We start from the raw sequence: 26,457 nt of genomic DNA, 5'->3' as shown, positions 1-26,457 counted from the left end.
TCCCAGAGTGGGAGATTGGAATGCAAAGATGAAAACAGGCTTTCCTGAGTGTATCATGACTGTAGCACGGCCCCAGATCAGGTCATAAAGTGAACTCGGGCAGCCATTTAAGCGGTATGATTTTAGGGACTCAGAAAAGCAGCCTGTCGTCACATCAGCCCAAAATGTTTATCAAGATTCTCTTCTGTGTGTTGGCTCCTTCTAACTTTCTGGCAAAAGGTCATGAGCTCTCTGAGAGGGTAAACACGATGCCATTACTGCCCATCAGAATTTTAGTGTGACTTGCTTTCCCACATAAGGCCATGTGGGAGAGTGGAGGACAGTGCACTCTGGCATTTTTATAGTGACCAGTAGGGATGGTCAGGGGTGGCTTGCTGCTGGAGAGGACCTGGGACAGACAGGGGCTGTCCTACCCAGAACTTTGCAAGAAGCTGGTCTGAAAGATGAACCCTGTCTCCCGGGATTCACAAATCAGTCATGAAGCACTTCCTGAGGGTCTGTTATGTGTCAGACACTCTGCTAGATATTGCGGAGTTCCTCAGGTTAGCAAATGGTTAGGAGACCACATGGCTGCCTGACTCTGCATTTAGCAGCATCACGATACGCAGGCCAGTGTGAAAGCAGAGGTGTGCACAGGGTCCTATGGGGACACAAGGAAGGGTGCTTAGCCCAGCTGCAAGGGAGAGGAAGAAGATGGTTGGAAAGTCTTCGTGGAGGAGGTGATAGCCGAGTCAAGTTGCTTTCTGTGGTAGGGATGACCAACCATATTTCACTGATTCTAAGATGTGCTGTTTTCCACATTGTGACATCTCTGAGCTCTGTCTTATAACTGATGGAGACAGAGGAGCTCTAGGCCAGGCAAGCTGTTATGACATAATTGTCATTACTGCACAGAAATAATCTTGGTCACTTTCTCTTCAGTTCATTTACTTGCAACATTTAATGTGGAGTTGAACTGCCATTTAAAATGTTCTCTAGAGATTACACATGATTTGGCATTACTGTAAAAAGTTATTGTCTCCATAGAAAAGTATGGGAACAGAGTAAAAGATCATACATGCATCATTAAGAAAGCAGATACATGTCATTGGAAGAATGACCACAGTTCTATATTTTCTCCCAAAATAACAAGTATTTTACAAGACTCAAGAAAAGAAGGTAGAAGTAAATGAAGTGCTGTTATATTTTGTTACTAAGATACCAAAAAAGAATCATCTATCACACACTAAACAATACAGCTAAAGGCAGGATAAATTGGTAAAACTAGAGAAATAAGAAATTGTCAAAGAAGCAAAGGCTGGTGGTCCTGATTCATATATGGCACAAAACAGCCCTTAAAGCATTATGGCGTAATTTTAAAAATAGAGTGTTCTTTCCTTATTGATTATCTACCATCTAGCCAATCAATAATGTTTAGCTTAAGCCCAAATCAATAGTGAGCTGGAGAGAGCTCAGACAAGCTCACAGAAGGCAAAATGCAAGTACACATCTCCCAAAGTGATATCAGTGAAGTCATGGTAGCTTGAAATAGTCCAGAATGAGAGTATTTACACCTTGGAAATTCGTAGTTGCTATAAATCAGGGCTTTGTTGTTTGTTTTTAAGAACTGGTTAACCAGTATCTCATTGCCAAAGTGGGAATTTGTGGATTATACAGAAGTATCTCATGCAAGTCTTGCTAGGATTTGGAACCAGGTATTGGGGCTTCCCTGGCGGCTCAGTGGTAAAGAATCTGCCTGCCAGTGCAGGATACCTGGGTTTGATCCTTGGGTTGGGACAATCCCCTGGAGAAGGAAATGGCAACCCACTCCAGTATTCTTGCCTGGGAAATCCCACGGACAGAGGAGCCAGTCAGGCTATAGTTCATGGTGTCACAAAAGAGTCAGACACAACTTAGTGACTAAACAGCAAAGTAAATTTACCAAGAACAGAGATAACTTCTTTATATGTTTCCATCAGTCTTTCCAGAACCACATGGCCTCTTATCTTTTCTTAGGTCCACACATCTCTTTCTTCTCTCTCTCCACATTTCATGGCCACCGCTGGTACAATCAGGTTCAGTTAAAGTCAGATAGTGTGCAGACCTGCCTTTTTAAGAATTATGGCTAAGGTGGGTTCTCAGGAAGGGGATATAGAGGCTGGATAAAAATGGTGAGCATCTCAGGCTTCATTCCTAGAGGAAGTTGGTTTGGGTAACACACTCAGGTGGGAGGATATGAGCAGAAATAACAGCCTTCAGAGTTGCTAGAACAAAATGTGGAACCTGGGCATGGTAGAAGATGAGGTTAAAGAGATACAAAGGTGAGGCATAAGAGGGGATGTTAGTTACATACATGGCAGGGTTTTCAAGTCCAAAAGTGTCCAGCCTAAGGGAACTGGAGTCTAGACAGTCCTGTAGGCATGCAAAGTCCTGTGGCATCCAGCTCTTCGGTGAGAAGGCCACCAAGGCAGTGGAAAGCTTGAGCTGTAGATGTGTCCATTCACTGGCCCCTTCTATAGCTGGGCAAGTCATTCATCCTCCCAGTGCCTCCATTTCTCCACAAAGTGGAGATAAATAAAGCTACCTCCTGACTACCTCAAAGGGTTGTTGGGGAGGCAAATGATCTACCCTATGAAAACCCTTTGAGGACTGTGAAACAAGATTCAAGCATATGGTACTTACTCATCTGTAAAATAAGGGGGTTGGCCTAGATGGGATTTAATGTTCTAGTCTTAAAGCTCTACAACTCTATTATTATCCTTATTATCTGATGATTATGTTAAAATTATGGGTTTTATGGACATGAAACACCCTTCTCTCATCTTGCCAAGAAGACTTAAGGCGAAGCTTTTAGGCCGAGAAATACCACTTCCTAGGTGGTTGTTTCCACAGAAACACCAATAACCATAAACTTATGCAGGAATGTGAACTGTTTGGGTTTAAATAGGAAGAGGAAATTGATTTATAAACCAGGAATAGCACCAAACCCCTAAAGAAGAATGGTTTCTTTCTGTACATTACACATAAGTATGTAACCTGATCCCTCATTTAAAAAATACTGCTTTTTTGATATCTGCTTTTAAAAAGATTACATAGTATGCTACAACTGAAACGCCAAAAGATTTAAAAGTGGTTTCAGAAAACTGTGGCTAAAATCTAGGGGTTTAAAATGATGAGGTCTAGAGATTTTTTTCATTCCTAAATTGCTCTTCAGCCCCAGTGTTTAGTCAGTCTCTTGTATTTTAGAAAGGAAAGAGGAAATATCATCTTCTTTCTAGAAACATATCACCAAAAGTGGTGCAGTTAATGACCAGTAATAGTCTGGAACCACTGCTGACACTCACAGAGGGCTTCCCATGTGTCAGGCCCTGGGCTTAGTGCTTTACTTGCATCTTCTTATTTAATCCTTGCAAAATCTCAAGTGAGGCAGGCAGTCTTATTAGTCTCATTATAGAGATGAGAAAGCAAGGCCTCAGGAGAATAATCGACTTGCTCAGCCAGCAAGTGGTGGCACTGGGATTCAAATCTCCCTTGCTCCAGCCCTCATCCTTGCTATCCTGTGCTAGCTTGCTTCTGAAAACTTCTTAACATGATTTAAAAAAAATAGCTTTCCCAAAGGGAAAGATAGACCTCATGTCATATGTTGAGGGGTGGTTAGAAAACGATCTCATTGAAAATAGAGGCTCTATGATATCTCAGTTATTAAGAGCTAAGAGTGAGTAGTATGAGGCCATAAAAAGATAACAAAGTTTTGCCATTTGCAGCAACATGGATGGACTTAGAGGATATTATGCTAAATGAAAGAAGTCAGAGAAAGATAATATTGCATGATGCCACTTATATGTGGAATCTGAAAAATACAGCAAACTCGTGAATATAACAGAAAAGCAGCGGACTTACAGAGGCAGACAGCAAACTAACGGGCACCAGCTGGCGGGAGTGGAGAGCACTGTTGTGGGGAATGAGGGGTTTAAACTATTGGGTGAAGAGAGGCTCAAAGATGTACTGTACAACACAGGGTATATAGCCAATATTTTGTAACAACTGTAAATGGAAAGTAACCTTTATTAATTGTATAAAGAGACTTCCCTGTTGGTCCAGTGGTTAAGACTTTGCACTTCCAATGCAAGGGGCATGGGTTTGATCCCTGGTCAGAGAACTAAGATTCCACATGCCACAGGGCCAAAAAAAAAAAAAAAAGTAAAAATTTATAAAAATTTTTTCTAAGAATGAGGAGTATGTTCAGTGTTCTCAGCACATACAAACAGACCATGTTTTCCAGAATGGCCAGCCTAAAACATTAGAAGCATTGTGTCTCAAGAAAGGCTTGGACTTTCAAAATGCCTTTTGTTCCATAAATAAACGGAAAGCTTCCTTAACTAGCAGGGATTTGGAGAGAAGGCAGGAATTCTCCATCCAAAACTCAGCTTCTTCTTTGCTGTTGACTGAAGCATCAGTTGCAGCTCTTTCCGCCTATAGTTCAGAAGTGGTAAAACTTGTGGAAAGTGAACGAGACCCTGTGGAAAAGATTCTCTCCCCATTTTCCAGGCAAAATGTTTCAATCAAATGCTTCTTTGTACATGCATTCAGACTAAAAATCCACTTACAGACAACTAAAAAAATCACATTCAATTCTCCATTTTTAGGTTAACCATAAATGTCTGTGAGGCATAAAAGCCCCTAGTGGAGAGGAAAATAATCCAGCTGAGTAATAGGTTTCTATTTCTAGAACATAATTACCAAGAAGAGCGATCAAGGGGCAGGCATTTATTGAGCATTTACTAAGTGACTCGCTGCGTGGGATAGAAAATAAGAGCGGTAAGATCTTAATTAAAAGATCCCTGGGAACTAAACATTGTAAAAACAAAAAGCACACAGAATTTCTATATAAACTGTGTAAGCAAAGTTGCCTAAGGGAAGGAAAAAGCATTAGACTGATGAGGAATTATGAAGCTGGTGGTTTCTTGCCAAGTCTTTGGGGGTCCTTTCCCCTTCTCCTCTCTCAAATCTCTTCACGTTCTCTTCCACTCCGTAGATGGGTGGGTTCATAGAAACTGGGAATGCAAAGAGGAACTAGATCTCACTAAGAAGCTATGATTCTAGCCAGGATTTACAGAAAGCTTCTCACTTTCCTCCTCTGCCCACCTCTCCAATCAAAACAGGGTATGATCATCAGTCCCACTGATACATGGCTTTTTAAACACAGCGTGTGCACACTAAAATGTGACTTCCATCATGCTTTTGCATTTTAAATCTATCTCTTCTGATTGTGGATAAAGAGTTTCAGATACCACTATATGGGTTTTAAGAAGAATAAAGGGAAACAATCTAAATGTTCATCAACAGAGGAATGGATAAAGAAGAAATAATACGTTTATACAATGGACTATTACTCAGCCATAAAAAAGAATGAAGTAATATTATTTGCAACAACATGAGTCTAGAGGTTATCATACTAAGTGAAGTTAAGTCAGACAGAGAAAGACAAATATCATATATCACTTATATGTGGAACCTTAAAAACTAATACAAATGAATTTACTTATAAAACAGAAACAGACTCACAGATTTTGAAAACAAAACTTATGATTACCAAAGGGGAAAGGTGGCCGGAGGGGTAAATTAGGACACACACATAACATATATACACACATATATAAAATAATCAGTAAGAAAAAAAAAAGGAAAGATGAAGAAGGCAAACTAGAGTCACCTCAGTTCTGCTCATCTAGCTGGCACTGAAGGTCTCAGCTCAAATGTCACCTCTTCAGAGTCATTGTATGACACCGGATCAACTATTGGTACTCTACTACACTAAACTTTTATTTTATCCATGGCACTTATCATTACCATAAATTCTCCTATTTCTCCGCTGTATATTTTCCTGCATTTTCCCCTAATCATTGTGAAAGCAGAGATCTTGTCAGTTTTGTTTTCTACTTTGTCCCCAGGGCCTAACACAGAGGCTAAAACACAGAAGATTATCACACTATCAAGCTGAGTGGATGAATGAGCGTGAGTGGGTGAAGGAGTAAGCGAATATAGCTGACCACCTGACTTAGTTCCTCAAGAGTGGCTGGCAGAGTAAATCCTAAGATTTCTCATGACAGGAAAAAAAAATAGATCTCATCATTTTAAGCCTTATGATCCAGCAATCCCATTTCTGGGTATATATCCAAAGGGAATGAAAACAGCCTCTGGAATAGATGTCTGCATCCCATGTTCACTGCAGCATTGTTCACGAAATAGCCAAGATGTACAAACTCCCTAAGTGTTTCTCAACAGATGAATGGGTAAAGAAGATATGTTTTATATACATATATACACACATATACAATGAAATATTATTTAGCCATAAGGAAGAAGGAAACCCTGACTTTTGCTACAATATGGTTGAGACTTAAGGGCATTATGCTAAGTGGGATAAGCCAGAAAGAAAAAGACAAGTTTAGTATAATATCACTTATATGTAGAATCTAAAAAAGCCAAACTCATCTAGACAGAGAGTAGAGTAGATGTTAACAGGGCTTGGGGGTGGGGAAATGGGGAGATGTTGGAAAAGGGTACAAGTTATAAGATTAATAAGTTCCGGGCATCTAATTTACAGCACTATATATATTCCATATATTTATAGCATTCTCTCTCTCTCTCTCTCTATATATATATATATATATATATATATATATAAGATCTACTATCAACAAATGTATATATATAATACATATATGTGTGTATATACACACACATATAGTGATTATAGTTAATGACAGTGTATTATACACTTGAAATTTGCTAAGAGAGTAGATCTTAAGTGTTCTCACCACAGTAAAGAAACAGTAATTATGTGCTGTGATGGAGGAATGAGATAACGCTATGAGGATAATCATTTTGTAATATACAAGTGTATTAGCTCAACACATCACTCCCTCACTTTAAGCTACACAGGGTATGTCAATTAAAACTCCAAGCAGAAAGGAAAAAAATGAGAGAGGTTGGTAGGGGTTTGGAGAATCAAGGGCTCCCATGTTGGTCTCTAGGCCCTAGACCAGAGTAAGCAAATGATGAGTCAGCCTCCTGTTCCTATAAGTAAAGTTTCATTGGAACACTGCCACACCCATTAGCTTACTCATTACCTATGGACATTTTTGAGCTCCAGTGGCAGAGTTGAGTAGCTGTAATGGAGACCATATGATCTGCAGTCTGAAAATACTCACTGTCTGGTCCTTTCAGAAAACATTTGCTGAATGTTTCACCTAGACTCACCCCTGGGGAGTAGAACTGAAACCATTAGGCGCCCAGTTTATGAGCTGTGGATTACAAAGGAGTGCCTCTTCCTCATTTAAATGTTTGTCTCCTTTCATTAATACACACTTTCCTCTTGAATACAATTTTAAATCAAAAGCCTTTTTTAGTTAAATTTTTTAAAGTTGAATAATCTAAAGATAATGTAGTATGATAAATAGATGGGCTAGGTTTGGCTGCAGTAACAAACAACCCCAAAATCTCGACAGCTTAAAATAGCTCAGTGCATCTCTTGCTCACTGGTATTTCCCATGTTGGTTGGCGGAGGCTCTTCACAATGTTTGGAGAAGGAAATGGCAACCCACTCCCACTTCACAATGCTGTCACTCAGGAACTGCAGGCTGATGGACACTTGATTCCACTCTACTGCTACAACTCCCCAGAGTGGGAAAGAAGACCGCACTGAATCAGGCACTAGATGCCAAAGCTTCTACCTGGAAGTGACGTATATAATTCCTCTCACATTTGATTACCCAGAGGAAGACCTATGGTCACATCTTAATTCATCAGGGTGAGGATATATAATCCTCCCACAAGAGTGGGCACTCATATTTGTGGGAACTTTATAATTGCATATAATTATTCTCTAAGTACTGAGTTAAAAGGAAATGTAGTGGATTAGGCTCAGGGCCATGGGTGCTCATCCCACGTAGGCTTGAATCCACAGGGATGAAAGCCAGAAGGAGGGGCCCATTTTCCTGAGTTACACCCCCTAAGGTACCCCTGAGAAACCACAGGCTCCGAGTTCTACTGTTTAAAAAAAAAAAAATGGAATTTGAGATAGCCTGCAATATACTATCAGATACGTTACTAACCTTAACATTTAAAACTCCACTGAGACCAAAATAATCTAGCAAATAATATCAAAACAACACTCAGGAATTTAGAACTTTTTGAGTTTCTTTACATGGGTCTATAACTCTCAAGGCTAAAGGAAAGCTCTCCCCAGGTCCAGCTGCAGTGAGAGTGCTCTGCATTCCTTCAGGGACAGCAGCAGGCCTCTGGTGAAGAGCATGAGAAAGGTTTGTCTTCCAAAGTCTCCATATCTCTGGTGGGGAACTGTCTGGCCTGGGCTTTCAACATCCTTTTCATCTCACTTCTAGAAATCAATGCAAGCCCTAGAGCCAACAAACTGAGCATCTGGGGTACGGTTGGTGCAGGGAGCAGAGGTCACGGTACAGCTGGGGAAGATCGATCTTTTGCTTTCCAAGAGTCTTGGGTGAGAAAAAGAGCACAAGGAGGAATTCTATGGAAAGAAAGGAGGAAAATCTTTGATGATCTCACTCGGACCCAGGACTGAACTAGCTGTTGGTGCAGAGCAGCGCTCATGTGTGCCCTAGAGGAGTCAGAAGGGAGTGCGCTTTATCTCACTTATCCAGAAGATGAATCTTGACCCAGAAGAGGGAAAGCTTCATGTCCAATAACAAAAAGCAGAGCCTGTTGATGAGCGTTACCCACGGAGGGAAAGCATGCACTGAAAAGAAAAAAGCGGCTTGTCTAGTTTACTAGGGTTGTCATAACAAAGTACCGTGGATTGGGTGACTTAAACAACAGAAATTAATTTTCTTGTAGTCCTGGAGGCTGGAAGTCCAAATTTAAGATGTTGGCAGGATTGGTGTTGTCTGAGTCCTCTCTCCTTACCATTCAGATAGTCACCACCCTTCTGCCTCTTCACAAGGTTGTCCCAAGTGCATACACACCCCTGGTGTTTCTCTGTGTGTCTCTTCTCACAGGGACACCAGTCAGCCTGGATTAGAGCCCAGCCTAATGGCCTCGCTTCAACTTAATTACCCCTTTAAATTCTCTCCCTCCAAAAACAGTCACATTTTAAGGTACTGGGAAGTTAGGGCTGCAACATAGGAAGTAGAGGGGGTACAGTTCAGCCCATAATGTGGACTCTTCACAGGAATATAAAAATATCCCAAACTCCTCAACCTGTTCAAATCAATAATGGATATTGAGTATGACTGCCCTGAACGTTCTGTCCTCACAAAATCTCATCTGGCATAACCTTCCCAACACTGTGTGTATATGTGCGTCTGTGTGCAACTCAGATGTATTCTCAAAAATAAAACAAAAAAGTGGGGTGTACAAAATGAATGACTAGAATCTCGAAATAAGCACAGTGTCATCTAACATAAGGAAACTATCAGCCTGAATACCCTTAAAAATATTGCCAATGTGATAAAATATAGGTACAGCACCATCCATACTTTTTGTGACCATGGAAATTTGAATGACGTAGAGACAGGCATGGAGACTTTCCTGAAGAAATTTGGGAGTCCCCAGAGTATAAGGCTGTCTTCTCACATTCTTCTGAAAATGTCTTATTTGCCTCTTGTCTTAGATGATGGTTTAGCAGGGTACACAATTTCAGGGGCACTTATTTTCTCTCAGCACTTTGAATTGTTCCTCTGGATTCTGAATCCTCTTGTAGTTGTTAAGACTATTATATAATTATTGTGTGTGTGTTTTGTTTTTATAATTTCTTCTTTCTTTCTGGTTCTTTTTATGTTTGTTTGTTTTGTTGTTGTTGTTGTTTTAGTTTTCTAAAGCTTCATTTTGATGTTTGTAGCAATGAATTCATTTTTATTTATTTTGCTTCAGAGTTGATGTATTTCTTCAAACTTGAAATTCAGATCTCTCATCAGTTCATGTTTTTTCATTATTGCTTTGAATATTGCCATTCTTCCTTCTGTCCATTCTCCCCTTTTGGAACTCCAATTAGATATATTTTGAAGATCTACTTTTCTCCTACTTGTCTCAGCCTCAATTACGTAGTTTCCATGTCTTAATCTCTCTGTATAGCATTTTGAGATGATTCTTCACCCCTTTCTTCTAGTTTAGTAATTCTCATTAGTTGTGATATATCTGCCATTTAATCTACACATTACATTTGAAATTTTAAGTATTATATTTTACACTTCTAAACATTCTATTTGGCTCTTTTTAAAAGAACGTTTATTCTTGATGGTCTTTTGTTCATTTCTTATGGTTACAGTTCCTTCTCTTTCTTCAGAGACCTGGGTTCTATCCCTGGGTTGGGAAGATCCCCTGGAGAAGGGAAAGGCTATCCACTCCAGTATTCTGGCCTGGAGAATTCCATGAACTGTATAGTCCATGGGGTTGCAAAGAGTCAGACACAACTGAGTGACTTTCACTTTCACTTTCATGGCCAAAATTCTTATTGTCTAATTCTGTTGTCCATTGTGTTTGCTGAGCCAAATTTATGGTGGCTTATCTTCTCATGTGCCTCTCATTTTTACACTCAGTACAAATAAGGCTACTCTGAAAGATAAGAACCCTGAAGACTCTAGGTTGAGGTTGCATCCCGTCTAATACCAGGTGCCTTGGGGTGTTATGAACTGGATGCACTTTTAAAATAATTTTTCTTCCTGGAGTTTCCTGGGCCATGCAAATAGAATAAATACCAAATCACTACAATGTCAGGCTTGGGATTAGAAATTTGCAGTAAAGAGCGATTTTGTTTTCATTTTCGATGCTTTTTACCAAGGCTGAAATGGAGATATTTCTTTGTTGGCTTCCTTTTTGCTACAGGATGAATTTTTTTTTCCTAATCCAACTTTTTACTTGAGAGTGTAGATGTTTGAGACCCCTAACTTTTTCTAGGATCTCAATTTTCATCTTGACAGGCCTTTAGTCTCCCCACGGAGAATCAAGCTCCCTGGATTGGCAAATAACCCCCAAGTAGCTCCATGCTTCAGGGTTTGCTGACCACTCTGGTTTCAACTTTTTTTCTTACATCCTGTGAATATTACTGTCTTACAAATTTAACTCTGCTTATAACCAAATGTTTGGTGTATATTACCCAGTGTTTCTATGTGCTTGTGGGGAAATTTTTTTCAGAATTTCCAGGCAGCCATACTGTTGGAGACCAAAGTCCATTCCCCGGCTCTGAAGAACACAGCTACCTCCAGTTATGCCTGAAGTAACTTGTTCTTGCTTCAGTCTAGTGGGACAGAGTGCCTCCTTTCCTTTGTACTTCTATGAAATTCCAATAATCCATGCACATATCTTATTTTTTATAATGGGAGGAGGGGTAAAAATATGACAAGTGGGTGTACAAACACTTTGTTAACTCTAAGGAGTGGTTCTAGCCACTGTATAACTAAGGTATGGTATTAGGCTCTCCTTTGGAAAGAGAATATTCTGCTCTGATACACATCCTCTGGCAGGAGTCGGGGGCAGGGGAGGTGGGGGTGGAGAAATCTGCTTAAGTAAGGTATCCAGATTCATTTGCAAGGATTAAAAATCTACTTTTGAAGGGATATATGTTGCAGAGAAGAAGAAATTCTGACTCCATGTTGGAACTGTATCTTTGACTTGCTTTTTTTGCTTTTGTTATTACAATCATACATAATGGCGTGTCTCAAAGGACCCTCTCCCTCTGCCTGACGGTAAAGTGCCTTTGTTCAGCTATTAGAGATAATCTGACCCCGCCCACCTGTGAATAGAAGAGATTAACACATCCCTTCCAAAGGCTGACACTTCCCAGAGATATTTTGCAAGACTTGAGTCCCCTGGACTGCAAGGAGATCAAACCAGTCAGTTCTAAAGGGAATCAGTCCTGAATATTCATTGGAAGGACTGATGCTGAAGTTGAAGCTCCAATACTTTGGCCACCTAAAGCAAAGAACTGACTCACTGGAAGAGACCCTGAATGATGGGAAAGATTGAAGGCTGGAGGAGAAGTGGACGACAGAGGATGAGATGGTTGGATGGCATCACTGACTCAGTGGACATGAGTTTGAGCAAGCTTTGGGAGTTGGTGATGGACAGGGAAGCCTGGAGTGCTGAAGTCCATGGGGTTGCAAAGAGTCGGACATGATTGAGCGACTGAACTGAACTGAACTGAACTGCAGACCCTTTTTACTTTACTTCCTCATGGCCTCTCCCTCTCCATTCTGCCTTTGGACTTTAGTTCCTCATTGTTTCTCTCTCTGACTCTGTAAAAGAACCTGGCATCCAGAACACCCAAAAATGATTGCTTTGAGACATTTGTCTGCCATCTTCTTGGTGAGATTGTTTTCCGAATAAAAACATATTCCTTGCCTCAACCCCTTGTCCCTTGTATTTATTGGCCTCTCATGCAGTGAGCAGAACGAGCTTGGACTTGGTAACACTTAGCACAGAGTGTATTGTACCAGTATGTTCCTTCTGCTTATAAATAGCACAAAACCACACAAAAAGCAAGGATTGGGAAGAAAACAAACTCTTAAATACAAATTGTGTATTTTTGCACCTTAGAAGTTCAGCCTATCTAAACATTTGTGTTCATTTAGTTCTATTGACTTTGCACTGAGGTTTTTTTTTTTTTTTTTAATCTTTTGGCCATGCCATACAGCATGTGAGATTTTAGTTCGCTAAAACTGTGCCCCCTGCATTGGCAGTATGGAGTCTTAACCAATGGACCAGTCACCAGGGAAATCCCACTATCTGACTTTTTTTGAGTTTCTTCAAGTTGTTTAAAAATCGTGTCAGCTCCCCAGTCCAGATTCACTAGAAAAACACCTTCATCGCTGTTCCTTGTTGCACTTGCCCGTATGTCTCCCCTTGACCAAGGGAGTCTCTTCTGGATATCTCTAAGCTCCTTCTTTTTTTTTTTAATTTTGTTTTAAATTTTTTATTTTATATTGGAGCATAGCTGATTTACAGTGTTGTATTAGTTTCAGGTGTACAAAAGCTCCCTCTTTTGCTACCAGGTCTGTGTCTTTTATCAGTGACCTGTCCCTTTGGAAAGGGCAGTGACTTCTGTCTTTCCCACAGATGTCTAGTGGGCACCCAAACCTTGACTCCCGTTGTGTTTGTCTGCCTCCCTATTTTTAGAAATGGAAACCCACTTCAGTATTCTTGCCTGGAGAACTCCATGGACAGAGGAGCCTGGCGAGCTACAGTCCATGGGGTGGCAAAGAGTTGGGCATGACTGATGGACTAATACTTTCACTTTCAAAGGGTTTTTTGTTTGTTTTTCCTGCTAAGATTTTAAAACTTGGCTACAAGGTATGGGGCGTGATTCTTCAGACCAGCATGAGGGGTGGAAACTTGTTAAAAATGTGGACTCTCAAGCCTTTCTTCAAGACCTACTGAATCAGAACCTGCTTTTTAAAAAGATCTCAGGCAACTCAGATGCACATTAAAGTTTGAGAAGCCCTGTTTTGCTAAAGCGGAAACTCCAGTACTTTGGCCACCTCATGCGAAGAGTTGACTCATTGGAAAAGACTCTGATGCTGGGAGGGATTGGGGGCAGGAGGAGAAGGGGACAACAGAGGATGAGATGGTGGGATGGCATCACTGAGTCGATGGACGTGAGTCTGAGTGAACTCCAGGAGTTGGTGATGGACAGGGAGGCCTGGCGTGCTGCTATTCATGGGGTCGCAAAGAGTTGGACATGACTGAGTGACTGAACTGAACTGAACTGTTTTAAAAACCATCATACTGAAAGAACATTTAAAATCAATCAATCATAAATAAAATAAACCAATCATTTGTAAACATATTGTGTATGCATCCCATGGAATGCTCCTGAAACATGCAGATTTTCTGATTCACCCAGTGAAGAGCCTGAGTCAGTATTTCTGTGGACAGGCTAGTATGGAGACCACACTGGAGATGACTTTTAAATAGAAAAAGCATTGCATCTTCACTGTGCTTTTCATTCATAGATGGTGTTTCCAGCATGTTAGGGTGATTCATCTCTGACACACTTGTACAGGTGTGAGTTCAGCAAATTTCTTCCCCCCCCACTTTTTGAAACCTCCTTGATTCCTTAATCAAGGCTCCTAGATGTTTAGATTTTTTCCTCAAATTTTCCCAGGGTAACGATAGCCATCCCAGCTTTAACTGGTTCACGTGTTCTTTCACCTCTGCCTTCTGCTGTGTACACTTTGGGAAGAGTCCAGTGTGCATTAGATCACCCATCAGGAAGCCAGTGAGCATCTCCTCAATACAGTCCTTCAGTCCTGACTCTGATGGGCAGGGACAGCTCACTTTTCCCTCTGTACCTGCTACAGGAGGGGACCAAAGAGAATGGTATTAAAAACATGGGGAAAACCTTTTTTAAATGGCCACTTTGTTAGATCCCTGTCATTTGATTTCCTCCCACCTTCCTGCAACCAGAATGTATACACAAACCCCTGTCCAAGCTGAATATTCAGGTTGGGCTCAAGCTCTAGCCCTGGTGATTTCTTACTATGTGACCTTGAACAACTTTTATAAGCTTCCCTGATTTATTTCCTCATCTCTAAATGGAAATAGTAAGAGCATACAGCCCAAAGTTTGTTGGGAGGATTTTCAGAGTTAATGCTTGCTAAGTATTGCTTTATATCTGTTGCAAAATAATCATTGATGAATTTAAACATGTGATCAAAAAAGATCACTTGGTAGCTAAATACCTACCGGTGGTGGACAGGTACTTTGTTGGTCCCCAATGAACCATGATTCATGGCTCTTATGACTTTCTGTAATTGCTTTCTGCTTTGACTTTGGACTTGGCTGTGCCATTGAAACATGGATGGAAATTGGGCAGTGCACAACTTTTAAAAGAATGATGGAGCCATCAGTTCAGTTCAGTTGCTCAGTTGTGTCCGACTCTTTGCAACCCCATGAATCACAGCACGCCAGGCCTCCCTGTCCATCACCATCTCCTGGAGTTCACTCAGACTCACGTCCATCAAGTCAGTGATGCCATCCAGCCATCTCATCCTCTGTTGGCCCCTTCTCCTCCTGAACCCAATCCCTCCCAGCATCAGAGTCTTTTCCAATGAGTCAACTCTTCGCATGAGGTGGCCCAAGTACTGGAGTTTCAGCTTTAGCATCGTTCTTTCCAAAGAAATTCCAGGGCTGATCTACTTCAGAATGGACTGGTTGGATCTCCTTGCAGTCCAAGGGACTCTCGAGCACCACAGTTCAAAAGCATCAATTCTTTGGCGCTCAGCCTTCTTCACAGTCCAACTCTCACATCCATACATGACCACCGGGAAAACCATAGCCTTGACTAGACGGACCTTAGTCAGCAAAGTAATGTCTCTGCTTTTGAATATGCTATCTAGGTTGGTCATAACTTTTCTTCCAAGGAGTAAGCGTCTTTTAATTTCATGGCTGCAATCACCATCTGCAGTGATTTTGGAGCCTAAAGAAATAAAGTCTGACACTGTTTCCACTGTTTCCCCATCCATTTACCATGCCATAGGACATGATAAAGACGAGTTGAAACCAATTAGGTCCAACATGGCAGAAGATTCAACTTCCAGTGGACCTTGAGACTCATTATAGGCTCATTGTAATACACTAGCATGCTAAATGGCACACCCACTAGCACCATGACAGTTTTGAAGCCAACCATAAAAGGCCAAAAAAATGGGTGGTGGCCCAATTCCTGGAAATCCCTGCCCCATCCCCAAAATAAATGGAATAACCTTCCCACTCATTAGCCAATGAAATTACCCAGCCCACAAAAACTAACTATACCTTATTTCAAGGTTCTCTCTCTTATAGTCTGAAATGGCCCACCCTTCATGGAATGTGTTTCTCCCAAGGCCTCTTGCCTTCTGAGATGGCCCACACTCTGTAAAGTGTGTTTCTCTCTAAGTAAATCCAGTTCTTACCTACCACTTTTTCTGTGACATCTTTCACGATGAAGCAAGAACCTCAAATTCATTGGCAACACTGAGGCAGGAGGCAGATGGGCTCTCCGCAGGGTAAAGCAATTGGAGGTTCATCCTCTACTGACCAATACTCCAAGATAAGTATAGCACGACAATTATGGGAGGAGGCTGCTCAGACTCTACACATTTTTCCTTCCTGAAGTCAGGAGACCTCCCCAACCATACATGCACAGAGAAGCTTTTTGGAGGTGAAAGGGGAGTGATACTAACTAATACTAGGCTGCCAAGATGCATTTTTGGCTCCATCTTGGCTGAGATGCATGCACACACATAGAAGGATCTTGAGATATAGCCGATACAACTATGAACCAGGCATTTCAAAATGACTGGCCAAAGGAAATCCAGAAGAAATGTCTCATAAAAGTAATTCAAACTGTCTTGAGGGTGCAACTCAGGGACTCTCCTTCTGAGTCTGCCCATGTATCTATACACACATACTGTACTTTTTCCTTTTAATAAATACTTGTATGACTACTTTCCATCTTTGTGGACATTCTTTCCTGCAAAGCTGAAGGGCCAGGGCCCTTGTCACTGACTACTTGTCTAGTTGCTAGGATCTGATGCTTTCACCACTGCTACCCAGCCCAGTCTCTGGCTGGGAACCGAAGCTCCACTGCAAGCCATTGTAGGCTGAGGCCACCCAAGATCAACACCTTTAGCTTTGGCCAATGGGACCGTGGCAAGCATGGTGTGAGTGGAAGCTTGATGAGCACTTGTAGACTGAGGTGCAACCCCTTGGAACATTCCTTCCTGGAACCCAGCCACCAGTCCTTGAGGAAGCCCAAGAAACCACAAGAAGGAGAACCAAGATCTCAGCCAACAACCCCCAGGTGACCTCCAACCAGGGAAAAACACTAACCACAAGCTCTTGGAGAGAGACATTTCAGGTCGTCTGGCCACTCCAGACCCACCCAGTCAACCTACAGAATCATGAGGAATAACAGACTCTACTGTTGTTGCTTGAAGTCACTAAGTTTTGAAACTGTTTGTTTTACAGCAACAGATAAACCCAATAACCATTTTTACCATTTCCATATCAGCAGAATCCCAATTTTACTTGGTGTACAGTGTACCCAGTTTAAAAAAAAAAAAATCTGTGTTCCCTTCCCTCTCAGAGGAAGGCAGCCATGTGATACAATTTTTATCAATAAATTTCAGTTGGATGGGGCTTTCGGAAAATCTTCCAGAGAGGGGCAGACCACACTGGCTATCTGCTCATCCCCTTTTGCCTGCCTGAAACACAGAATTGATACTGCAGGTGGGGACATTACTGAATCCAAACTCCCTCTGCTCACTGCACTGGAGAAGCTAGGGCTCAATCTGCAACCTAACAGTATTTCTTCCTTTTAAAACTCTCTCATTTCTCATCTTTACTCCATGTATGAAAACAAAGGAAAAGGAAGCAGTCAGTCATGATTGCTGCCTAGAAGCCGACAAGCAGCTTTGGGCTGAGAAGTCCCCTCTCTGGGCCACACTATGAGGGCTCCTGCCGGGATTCAGTTTCTCTGTTCTCAACAGTCTTCTGCAGATCCAGCCTCACACGTGATACTCTAAAATTTTTGCAAGTGCCTCTCTGACCTTGATTTGTTTTCTATCCCTGTGAACTGAACATGCAAGTAAGAACTTGGAGACTTGAAGCAGAAGGCAATGTGATCAGGGAGGTGAACTGGGATGAGAGGGCACACAGAGAATGTTCTCATCATCTATGTTTCTTCATACGAGCATGTTATGCTGAATGTGAATGAAGAATCCTCTTAAGGCACACAGTTTAAATACAACCTTTTAAAATATCCTGCAGAAGTCCACAAAGCAAATGTGAAACCCACTCAGACCTCCACCTTCCTCTCTTTGCCCCATAGACCTGGGTTTTTTCAGTGGCAAATTTCCCAAACTAACTCAGTGCCAACCTAGTCTTCTGATTCTCCCAAATGGCCTCCAAAACTCCCTTCCCTGTTACATATTCAAAAGGACAAACTCCTCTACCTGGTCAACAGTGACCTCCATATCCACAACACCAGAACCCTGCCCTCCTGTCTCTTATTGCTCTATTATTGTAAAGCCAATTTGTCATCTTGGCGTTAGGGTCCTGAGGGTTCTAGGAATGCATGGCAGGCAGCCACCATGGCCTCTTTGCTGGCTTTGGCTGGTTTCTGTGCAGCTTCCTTGTCCCACCTTGGCTCTGGGGAAGGAATTCGGTCCACAGCGATCTTTCTGGTGGTGGTGCCTCTGTCTTCTGGCATGTCATGGGACAGTCAGAAACATCTTCACAGCCTTAATCCTGTTCTGAAACTCAAACAGGAAGTTGAGAACAAGAAATTACAGGACTCTTCTCAAAGAAGGCAAAGGAAGAGTGATAACTTGACCTTAGAAGAACCTCCACCTCGAATGAGAGAAACCTGCTCACAGTGCATGTTTGGATCATTGAGGAATTTGTACTAAAGGCAAAGCAAACAAAGGGTGGATGGAATTGTGTTAAATATCTTCACAGTAGTGTAGTCGAATGTCTTAAGTATGAACTGTCTGCCATGGACTGTCTCTTAAAAATGTGTTCTCTCACAAAGTCGAAAGAGCAATTTTGAGAACAAGAAGCAAACTACTTCATGTCTTCTAAGAATGTTAAAGAAAGCCACAAAACTGGGAATGTGAGAATGAATAACAGAAGCCAAATGGCTACCAAAACTTAGAAAAGCATAAACAAGCAGCCATAACAGATGCAAAATAACTCATCAGCCAAAGTAGGACACAGATGTATTATGTGAGCACTGTTTAGCTACGGAAGAAACACAAATTAAAATACCTTATAAGCAGAAGTTGATCTTACTGAAGAAGACAAAAATCTGGAGCTCAGTTTTAGTGCCATAACAGAAAACAAATGGACCAGGCCAACAAAAATAGTGGCTTGTTTTAGAATCACTCTATGAAGACATCATTCTGAAGCATCAGCTTCTGTAAGGCCCTTTAATAACTTACCCACCCTCTTCACTTAAACTCACTTTGCTTACAATGCTAAATCAAGAACTAGATGCTCCAGGCGTGGCTGGGGGGAAAATACAAAATACCAATGCCCAGGCCCCACACCAGACCATTGAAACCAGTCTTCTAGGGTGTGGGGCCAAGGCAATGGGGATTTTTAAAGGCAGGTGATTCTAAGGAGCTGCTAGGATCACTGCAGAGGAAGCCAGTAAAGCTGCCCCTGCCACATTCATGGAATGACATGCCCTGTTATTGCTTCTGACTATGGAGCTTTGTAAAAGCCCCTGCTCTTAGCCTTTAGATAATCAGCTGTCTTGATGTTTGCGAGCTCCTCACAATGCTACCTCCACAGCCTCAATGGCAAGTATTTTCTGGAATTCCTGACATGCACAGCAGAACGACCAACTTGGCACATGGATACCTCTTTGGATTATCTTACAATGCTCCTTCCGAGAAAGGAGAGGCCAACAAGATGGAGCTTTTGGTATTAGTTGCCTGTCCCAACGGGATGACACCTGCATTCTCATCTTCTCTTAGCCAGTCCTCTGCCAGAACTGAGAGAAGTAGTAAAGTCAAGATGAGAGTCGTTTATAAACAGAGGTGGCCTGAAAGTGAAACAAAGTGGTAGTTAAGAGGACCTTTCTGGAGTTGGTCATCCCAAACCTTGATTCTTGGCTCCATTCTTTCTGGTTCTAGGATTTGGACAAGTTGCTGAAACTATTTAAAACTCAGTTTCTGCTCTGTAAAAACAGAACAGTGCTCTGTCCAAGTTGCTGTGAGAATTAAGATAAATGGCATCTATTAGAACCTCCATCCATATTAACTCTTGAGCAGTGTTGCACAGCAGTTGAGTGAAGGGTTGAGAGTCAGACTGCCCTAATTTGAATCACAACTCTGCCACTTCCCAGCTGTGTGACCTTGGGCAAGTTACTTAATGTCTCTGTGCCCCAGTTCTCTCATGTGCCCCAAAGGGATCATAACAGTACTTATATGTTTGATGTTGGAGAAAGAAATGGCAATTCACTACCATATTCTTGCGTGGGAAATCCCATGGACAGAAGAGCGTGGTGGACTACAGTCCATGGGATCACGAAAGAGCTGGACACGACTGAGCGACTAAACAACGAGAGCATAGGTTTGATGTAAGGATTACATTGACCTAACATTAAGGGGTGGAGAAGGAAATGGCAACCCACTCCAGTGTTCTGGCCTGGAGAATCCCGGGGACAGAGGAGCCTGGTGGGCTTCTGTCTATGGGGTCGCACAGAGTCGGACACGACTGAAGCGACTTAGCAGCAGCAGCAACATTAAAGGGACTTGACATCTCAGTTTTCTCAGGACAGTTTCGGTTTACGCCTCTTGCTCTGATGTTGTAGCTGGTTTAGCATCTGCTTGCTCTACTTCACTCTCAGGAAATGCCCCAGATTGGATAATTAAGTACTTGGCCATGGTAGTTAATGCGTATATCACTTAGAAGAGTGCCTAGTATATAGAAGGTACTAAATGTGTACTAGCTGCTAATATTAGCCCCCATAGCAGTGCTATCCAATAGGAATACAATGTAAGCCAGATAGTAATTTTTATTTTCCTCGTTAGCCACATTTTATCGTTATTTACTTTTATCTTTTGGCTGTGTTGCATGGTATGCAGGATCTTAGTTCTCTGACCAAGGATTGAACCCATGTTCCCTGCACTGAAAGCACAGAGTCGTAACCACTGGACCACCAGGGAAGTCCTCTAGTTAGCCACATTTAATAAAGTAAAAAGACATAACTGAAATTAGTGTCAATTATATATTTAACCTAATATATCCAAAATATCAGCATTTCAATATGTAATCAACATAAAAATTTTTTGTGAGATGGTTTTCTTTTTTTAGCCTTTGAATTTTGGTGTGTGTTCTGCATTTATGGCACATCTCAATTTGGACTAGTGATGTTTTGAGAGCTCAGAAGCCTAGTTGACTAATGACGTCTCAAGTGTCCATGTGTGGCTAGAGGTTACAATACCAGATAGAACATTCTGCACACTTTCCATTTCTTGTGGACAGTGATGGGTCTTAAGACCTTCCCAGATCTGTAGTGTCAAGGCTCAGATGCTTATCTTCTCTGCCACATTCCTATGAGCAGGGCTTTGATGCAGGGCTGTGGGATATATTTTTACCAAGCATCTTCACTTCACCTCCCCATCAGGTGACCAAGGTCACTGAGAAGGGGAGGGTAGTAATCTACCCTTGGAGAAATTTCTGCTGGCTTCCTGGCAAGTGGAAAAACCATGGACCAATCAGCGTTTGCAAGTTTCTTTATTACTAGGGTCTTGTCACATTATGAGAAGAAATGTCAGAGTTATTTTATTTTCTCCCATGTCACAGTTTCCTCCTATTTGGAAACATCACCAAGAAAACACAGAAGGTGGTTTTGTTGTGAATATTTGGGCTTTGGGGACTTCTCAAGTGGCTCAGTGGTAAAGAACCTGCCTACCAGTGCAGAAGACACAGGAGATGGGTGCGATCCCAGGGTCGAGCAGATCCCCTGGAGAAGAAAATGGTAACCCATTCCAGTTTTCTTGCCTGGAGAATCCCATGGACAGAGAAGCCTGGTGGGCTACAGTCTATGGGGCTGCAAAGAATCAGACATGACTGAGTGACTTAGCACACACACATATTTTGGCTTCTCCTCACAGATCATCTCTCTCCAGCCTTCTGATTGTGTTTTTGTTCCATTCTCTGGACTGGGCCCAATATCACCACATTCCTTTCAATTATGCTGCCTCTAACTAGACCCAGAGGTGCAGTCAGATCCTGACCAAACACCAGAGAAAGTGGAGGGGTAACTTTTGCTCTGGCACTTTTTGGCCATCTTTATTTTCTCCTTCAGGGATAGCTTTTTTTAATCCCAACAAGTCTTAGCTTTGGTTCCTCAAACTCTCGAAGTTCTTAATTTGGGAAGAACTAATATTGGTAAGAGATGGAGCAAGAAAAAAGGGATGTGACATTATTTAATTTCAAAAATGAAAATTGAGCCCTACCAACCAATGGATTTAATTTATGGATCCTGCTAAGTCCTGGATGGCAAGACTGTTAGGATTTACAATCTTGTTGGTGTGGCAAGACTGACCTGTTAGATCAGATACTTTGCCAAACACATGTGAGGGTGATATAGCCGGTGAAAGCTGTTCAAACTGAAGGAGTGGTCTTAGGATGCTGCTGCTGCTGCTGCTGCTAAATCGCTTCAGTCGTGTCCGACTCTGTGCGACGCCATAGAAGGCAGCCCACCAGGCTCCTCTGTCCCTGGGATTCTCCAGGCAAGAATACTGGAGTGGGTTGCCATTTCCTTCTCCAATGCATGAAAGTGAAAAGTGAAAGTGAATTCGCTCAGTTGTGCCCGACTCTTAGTGACCCCATGGACTGCAGCCCACCAGGCTCCTCCATCCATGGGATTTTCCAGGAAATAGTACTGGAGTCGGTTGCCATTGCCTTCTTCTAGAGGCCATGTAATTCAGTGTTCTCTTTGACTGGGAAAGTGGCCCAGGAGAGATCCAAACATGTGGTGAAGTTCAAATGGAAAGTGAGTCAAACAGAAGGGTTGGGAAATCTGGTCCCCTGGCTCTTCTTACTCCCAATACTATACATCACACCATAGTTACTTTGATTTGGGGGTTATTCTCCTATTGAAGTTCAACATGCTGTTTACAGCCCCCCAAATTTTTATGCAGTTGAGATGCTTCCATGTCTCAAACCCTTTCAGCTGGGCAAGGTCTCCATCAGAGGGTCTCATCAATGTATCCCAATCCCAATTAGCATTTTCTAAAAGGCCTGGGTGAAAACAACCAATGAGAAGACCCTGCTCAGACATACACTTGACCACCAATCTCCCTACAGGGGCAGAACTTCTGTTGTGAAGCTGGTCTGAAGCTGGTGGTCTCCATTTCAACAGAGGTGGAGATCTGGAAAAGGGTCTTAGCACAGTGGATTAACTATAAGAGTCCTTTCCTCCACAACAATCTTTCACTTGGAGCTGGACTTGCTGATGGAAAAGGTGGGATTATAAATTAAGGAGAATAAGCACACGAGCCACCTGTGGGAACCATTCAGAGCTGACAAAGGTGGGTGGACTCCCAGGCAGGTGGCTGGGACAGGGTCTGGTCGTGTAAAAGAGAAAAATAATTTATTCTATGAATAATGTTCTTATTTTATGAATAAAATGTTGATGATCCTGTGTGTGTTAAACACTCAGTTGTATCCAACTGTTTGCAGCACAATGGACTGTAGCCTGCCAGGCTCCTCTGTCCACGGAATTCTCCAGGTATGAATACCGGAGTGGGTTGCCATTCCCTTCTCCAGGAGATCTTCCTAACGCAGGGATGGAACCTGGATCTCTGGCATTGCAGGGAGATTCTTTACCATCTTAGCCATCAGGGAAGCCTTACACAATTATTGTTTGCTCTTTTAACTCCTTCAGCTACAGAACGTGTGTGTGTGAAGTCGCTTCAGTCCGACTCTTTGTGACCCTAGGGACCGTATCTCACCAGGCTTCTCTGTCCATGGGATTCTCCAGGCAAGGTTCTTTACCACTACCACCAGCTGGGAAGCCCCAGCTACAGAATACGCACATGTTAACTTTCCAAGGCGGGCTTCCCTGGTGGCTCAGATGGTAAAGAACCCCCCACAGCCCCCACTCCCTCCCTCTCCCCCCTCCCCCCCCCGCCCCCTGCAGTGCTGGAGACCTGGGTTCAATCCCAGGGTTGGTGGAAGCTGGTGCGTATTCTGTAGCTGGGGCGCTAGTGGTAAGAACCCGCCTGCAACGCAGGAGAGGCAAGAGAGGTGGGTTTCATCCCTGGGGCGGGGAGATCCCGTGGAGGAGGGCACGGCAACTCACTTCAATATTCTTGCCTGGAGAATCCCCATGGACAGAGGAGCCTGGAGAGCTGCAGTCCATGGGGGTCACAAAGAGCTGGACACCACTGAGCGACTAAGCACAGCACACAACTTTTCAAGGCAGCACAGGACAGTGTGCTTCAGTGCACATCTTCCCAGCTGCCACTGTTTAGCGAGACTGACCTGCTGAAATGGGAACAGAAAACTAACACGTGGCAATATTGTTCCCCCAAAATACCCTACATTACACCATTCATGTGAACTGCAATGAATAACTGTACTGTGGAAATTGCCAGCATTGAACCAAAAAGAAGTTTATGATGTCTTTTAGAGGATGATTTTATTTGAGAGGGATAAAAGACAGGAAGAGGAGGGTACATCTTGCTTTAAACCAGCTATTCATCACTTCTCTAAGAAATTGCTGACCTATGATTTAGGCAGGGAAGACCATGCAGCTAGTTACACAGCTTTTGTCTCTGATGTTACCTGTTAAAGCTAAGACAGGCTGTTCCTTTGGCTTGTTGCTGGTGGTGGTGGTAGTGGGGAGGTAGGGGTACAGATAAAGTCTGACTGGTAGTCGTGGGGATCTGTTTAAGACATTATAAACTGAACTTAGGTGAATTTCATTTGTGTTGGATTTTTTTTAAAAATTCAATTGCTTTGAATTTGATTTTATCTCACCAAAAAGGGACTCATACCACATATTTATTTCCAGAAAGCTTCCTGCAAAGGACTTGGAGTTAACAGAACACAGGGGCTTTGGTGAAAAGACTTTTAAAGCCATAGCTGGTTGGCATGACCAGAATGAATCGCAAAGGCGTCCCAAATTAATGGAGAGGCGGAAAGCTTTGAAATCCTTTGGAGTTGAAGCAAGAGTCCATTACGATTCAAACGCAGGGGCTCAGGGGGCTGGGGAAGGGAGAGGAGCTCTGAGGGGCCTGAGGCCGGGTCCCTCAGCATCCCAGACCCCACAGGGAGGGCGTTCCGCAGGGTGCCTCTCAGTTCAGACAGTAGGCGTCTCCTTTCTAACTCGCGAGCAGCGCTGAACGCTGGTAGTTTTCTCTTGCCACCTGATGAACGTCAGGAAACAGTCGCTCCGACCAACTGGTTCAGTGCAGAGACTCTGAGCAGGTTTTAGTTTCCTTTCTGTTCAATAATTTTGGAAACTATGACCGATTTGATTCTGGGTAGAAGGCGCTTGGATTAGTGACTTGCAAACACCAACACTTTGGACGTTAACCAGAAATGAATACTATTCAGGATCTCATCCTTTCTAAAATCCAGGGGGTCAGAACACCGGTGGTTTCCATTAGCTTCAGGTGACGATGATGCAAACAGATCCACGGGGCAGAATCCCACGATCCGTGGAAAACTACAAACAGGCTGCGGACGCTTGGGCCGCGCGGGCCAGGAGCACCTCCCGCAGGTTGCGGCCGGAGCGCGGGGCCGGATCACCTGACTCGCGGAATTTGGGGCCGCGCGCGGTGGAAGAGGAGGGGAATGGTTAGCACCTCCCTCCCGGCTCCCGCGGGATCCGGGTCGGCGGGGGCCGGCGCCGGGCGGCCACGTGGTGGTGCTGCCGCCGCCCCCGCCCCGCCGGCCCAGCCCCGGAGCCGCGGCGCCCACGGACCCCCGCAGCGGGGGGAGGAGGAGGAGGAGGGACCGAGGCTCAGGAAGCCGAGCAGGAAGCGAGCCCGGCGGCCGCGTTTTCCTGGGGAAGCGGCGGGCGGGGTGGCGCAGCCAGCGGGGCCGACCCGGGGAGTCGCTACTGCCGCCTAGATGGGGTGAGTGCGCGGCGTCGGGAGGCTTCCCGGCCGCGGGGTCCTCAGCTCGGGTCCCCGCCTTTGTGTCTGGGACTCCGATGACGGTAGGAGGCGCGGAGGACGCGCAGGGCGGAGTGGCTGCGAGGGTCCCGCCGCCAGTCCCTTTTCCTCGCCTGCCGCCAAGTGTCTGCAGAGGGCAGGAGGAGAAACAGAGGAAGAGAGGAATAGTGGGGGTCCGAGTAGAGAGGGAGGGCGCGCCAAGTTAGGAGAGGGGCTTTCTCCTGCTGATTCCCCGTCACTCGCAGGCCGGCTGGGGCAGGGGTAGGTGCGGAGGGACCGCGGGTGGGAATGAATGACTAGCCCCCCCACCGCCGGCGGGGCGTTCTGGGTACCCCGAGCCCGCTCCCAGTCCCACCTGCCCGGTCCGCCCGGCGTCTGGCTCCCCCAGATCCCCGATTCTGGACTCGACCCGCCTCCGCGCTGAACTTGGAGGAGCTGGGGAAGAAGGCGCGAGCGGGAGACTCGGAGGGCTCGGGCGACCGAGGGTCTGCTATTGTTCTCCTCCTGACTCCGGGAGCCCTCAGGGTGCAGGCGGGACCACTCCGCGCCTCCAACTGCGCCCCAGCTCCCCCGTCTTTCGGGTCCTTTTTCCCACCGCAGCTCCGAGGAGGGCCGGGAGGAGGGATGCTGGAGTTCGAGCAGACTTCGGGAGGAGGGAGTTCTTGGAGCCGCAAGAGGGGCGCCCGCCCGCCATCTACCCCATCCTCTGCCCAGGAGGGTGGGTATCCTCCCTAATCCACCCTCCTCCCTTCGCTGCTGGCTCGGGCAGGTAGTGTGCCCGCGGTTTAGTTTCTGCAGTTTGCAGAGTTCGTCAGCTAAC

The 26,457-nt window shown here is 43.9% G+C and overlaps 1 protein-coding gene across 15 annotated transcripts in view; it reads left to right on the top strand.

Annotated features, from left to right (window-relative positions):
- The first annotated feature begins 24,925 nt into the window (after window positions 1-24,925).
- The window catches only part of RAI14 (retinoic acid induced 14), a 163,562-nt gene continuing 162,030 nt past the window's right edge, over window positions 24,926-26,457 (top strand). For 4 of the 15 annotated variants that reach the window (XM_069555846.1, XM_069555842.1, XM_069555837.1 and 1 more), the window contains exon 1: window positions 24,926-25,598. The gene's annotated coding sequence lies outside the window, so the exon portion shown is untranslated. Of the gene's footprint in view, window positions 25,899-25,946; window positions 26,356-26,457 lie in introns of those variants that run through there. The other 11 variants (XM_069555848.1, XM_069555844.1, XM_069555839.1 and 8 more) reach the window with 4 other exon arrangements.

The sequence above is a fragment of the Ovis canadensis genome, chromosome 16 (genome assembly GCF_042477335.2).
Source record: "Ovis canadensis isolate MfBH-ARS-UI-01 breed Bighorn chromosome 16, ARS-UI_OviCan_v2, whole genome shotgun sequence".
Classification (NCBI taxonomy): Eukaryota; Metazoa; Chordata; class Mammalia; order Artiodactyla; family Bovidae; genus Ovis; species Ovis canadensis.
This window is presented reverse-complemented; position numbering and strand designations above follow the sequence as displayed.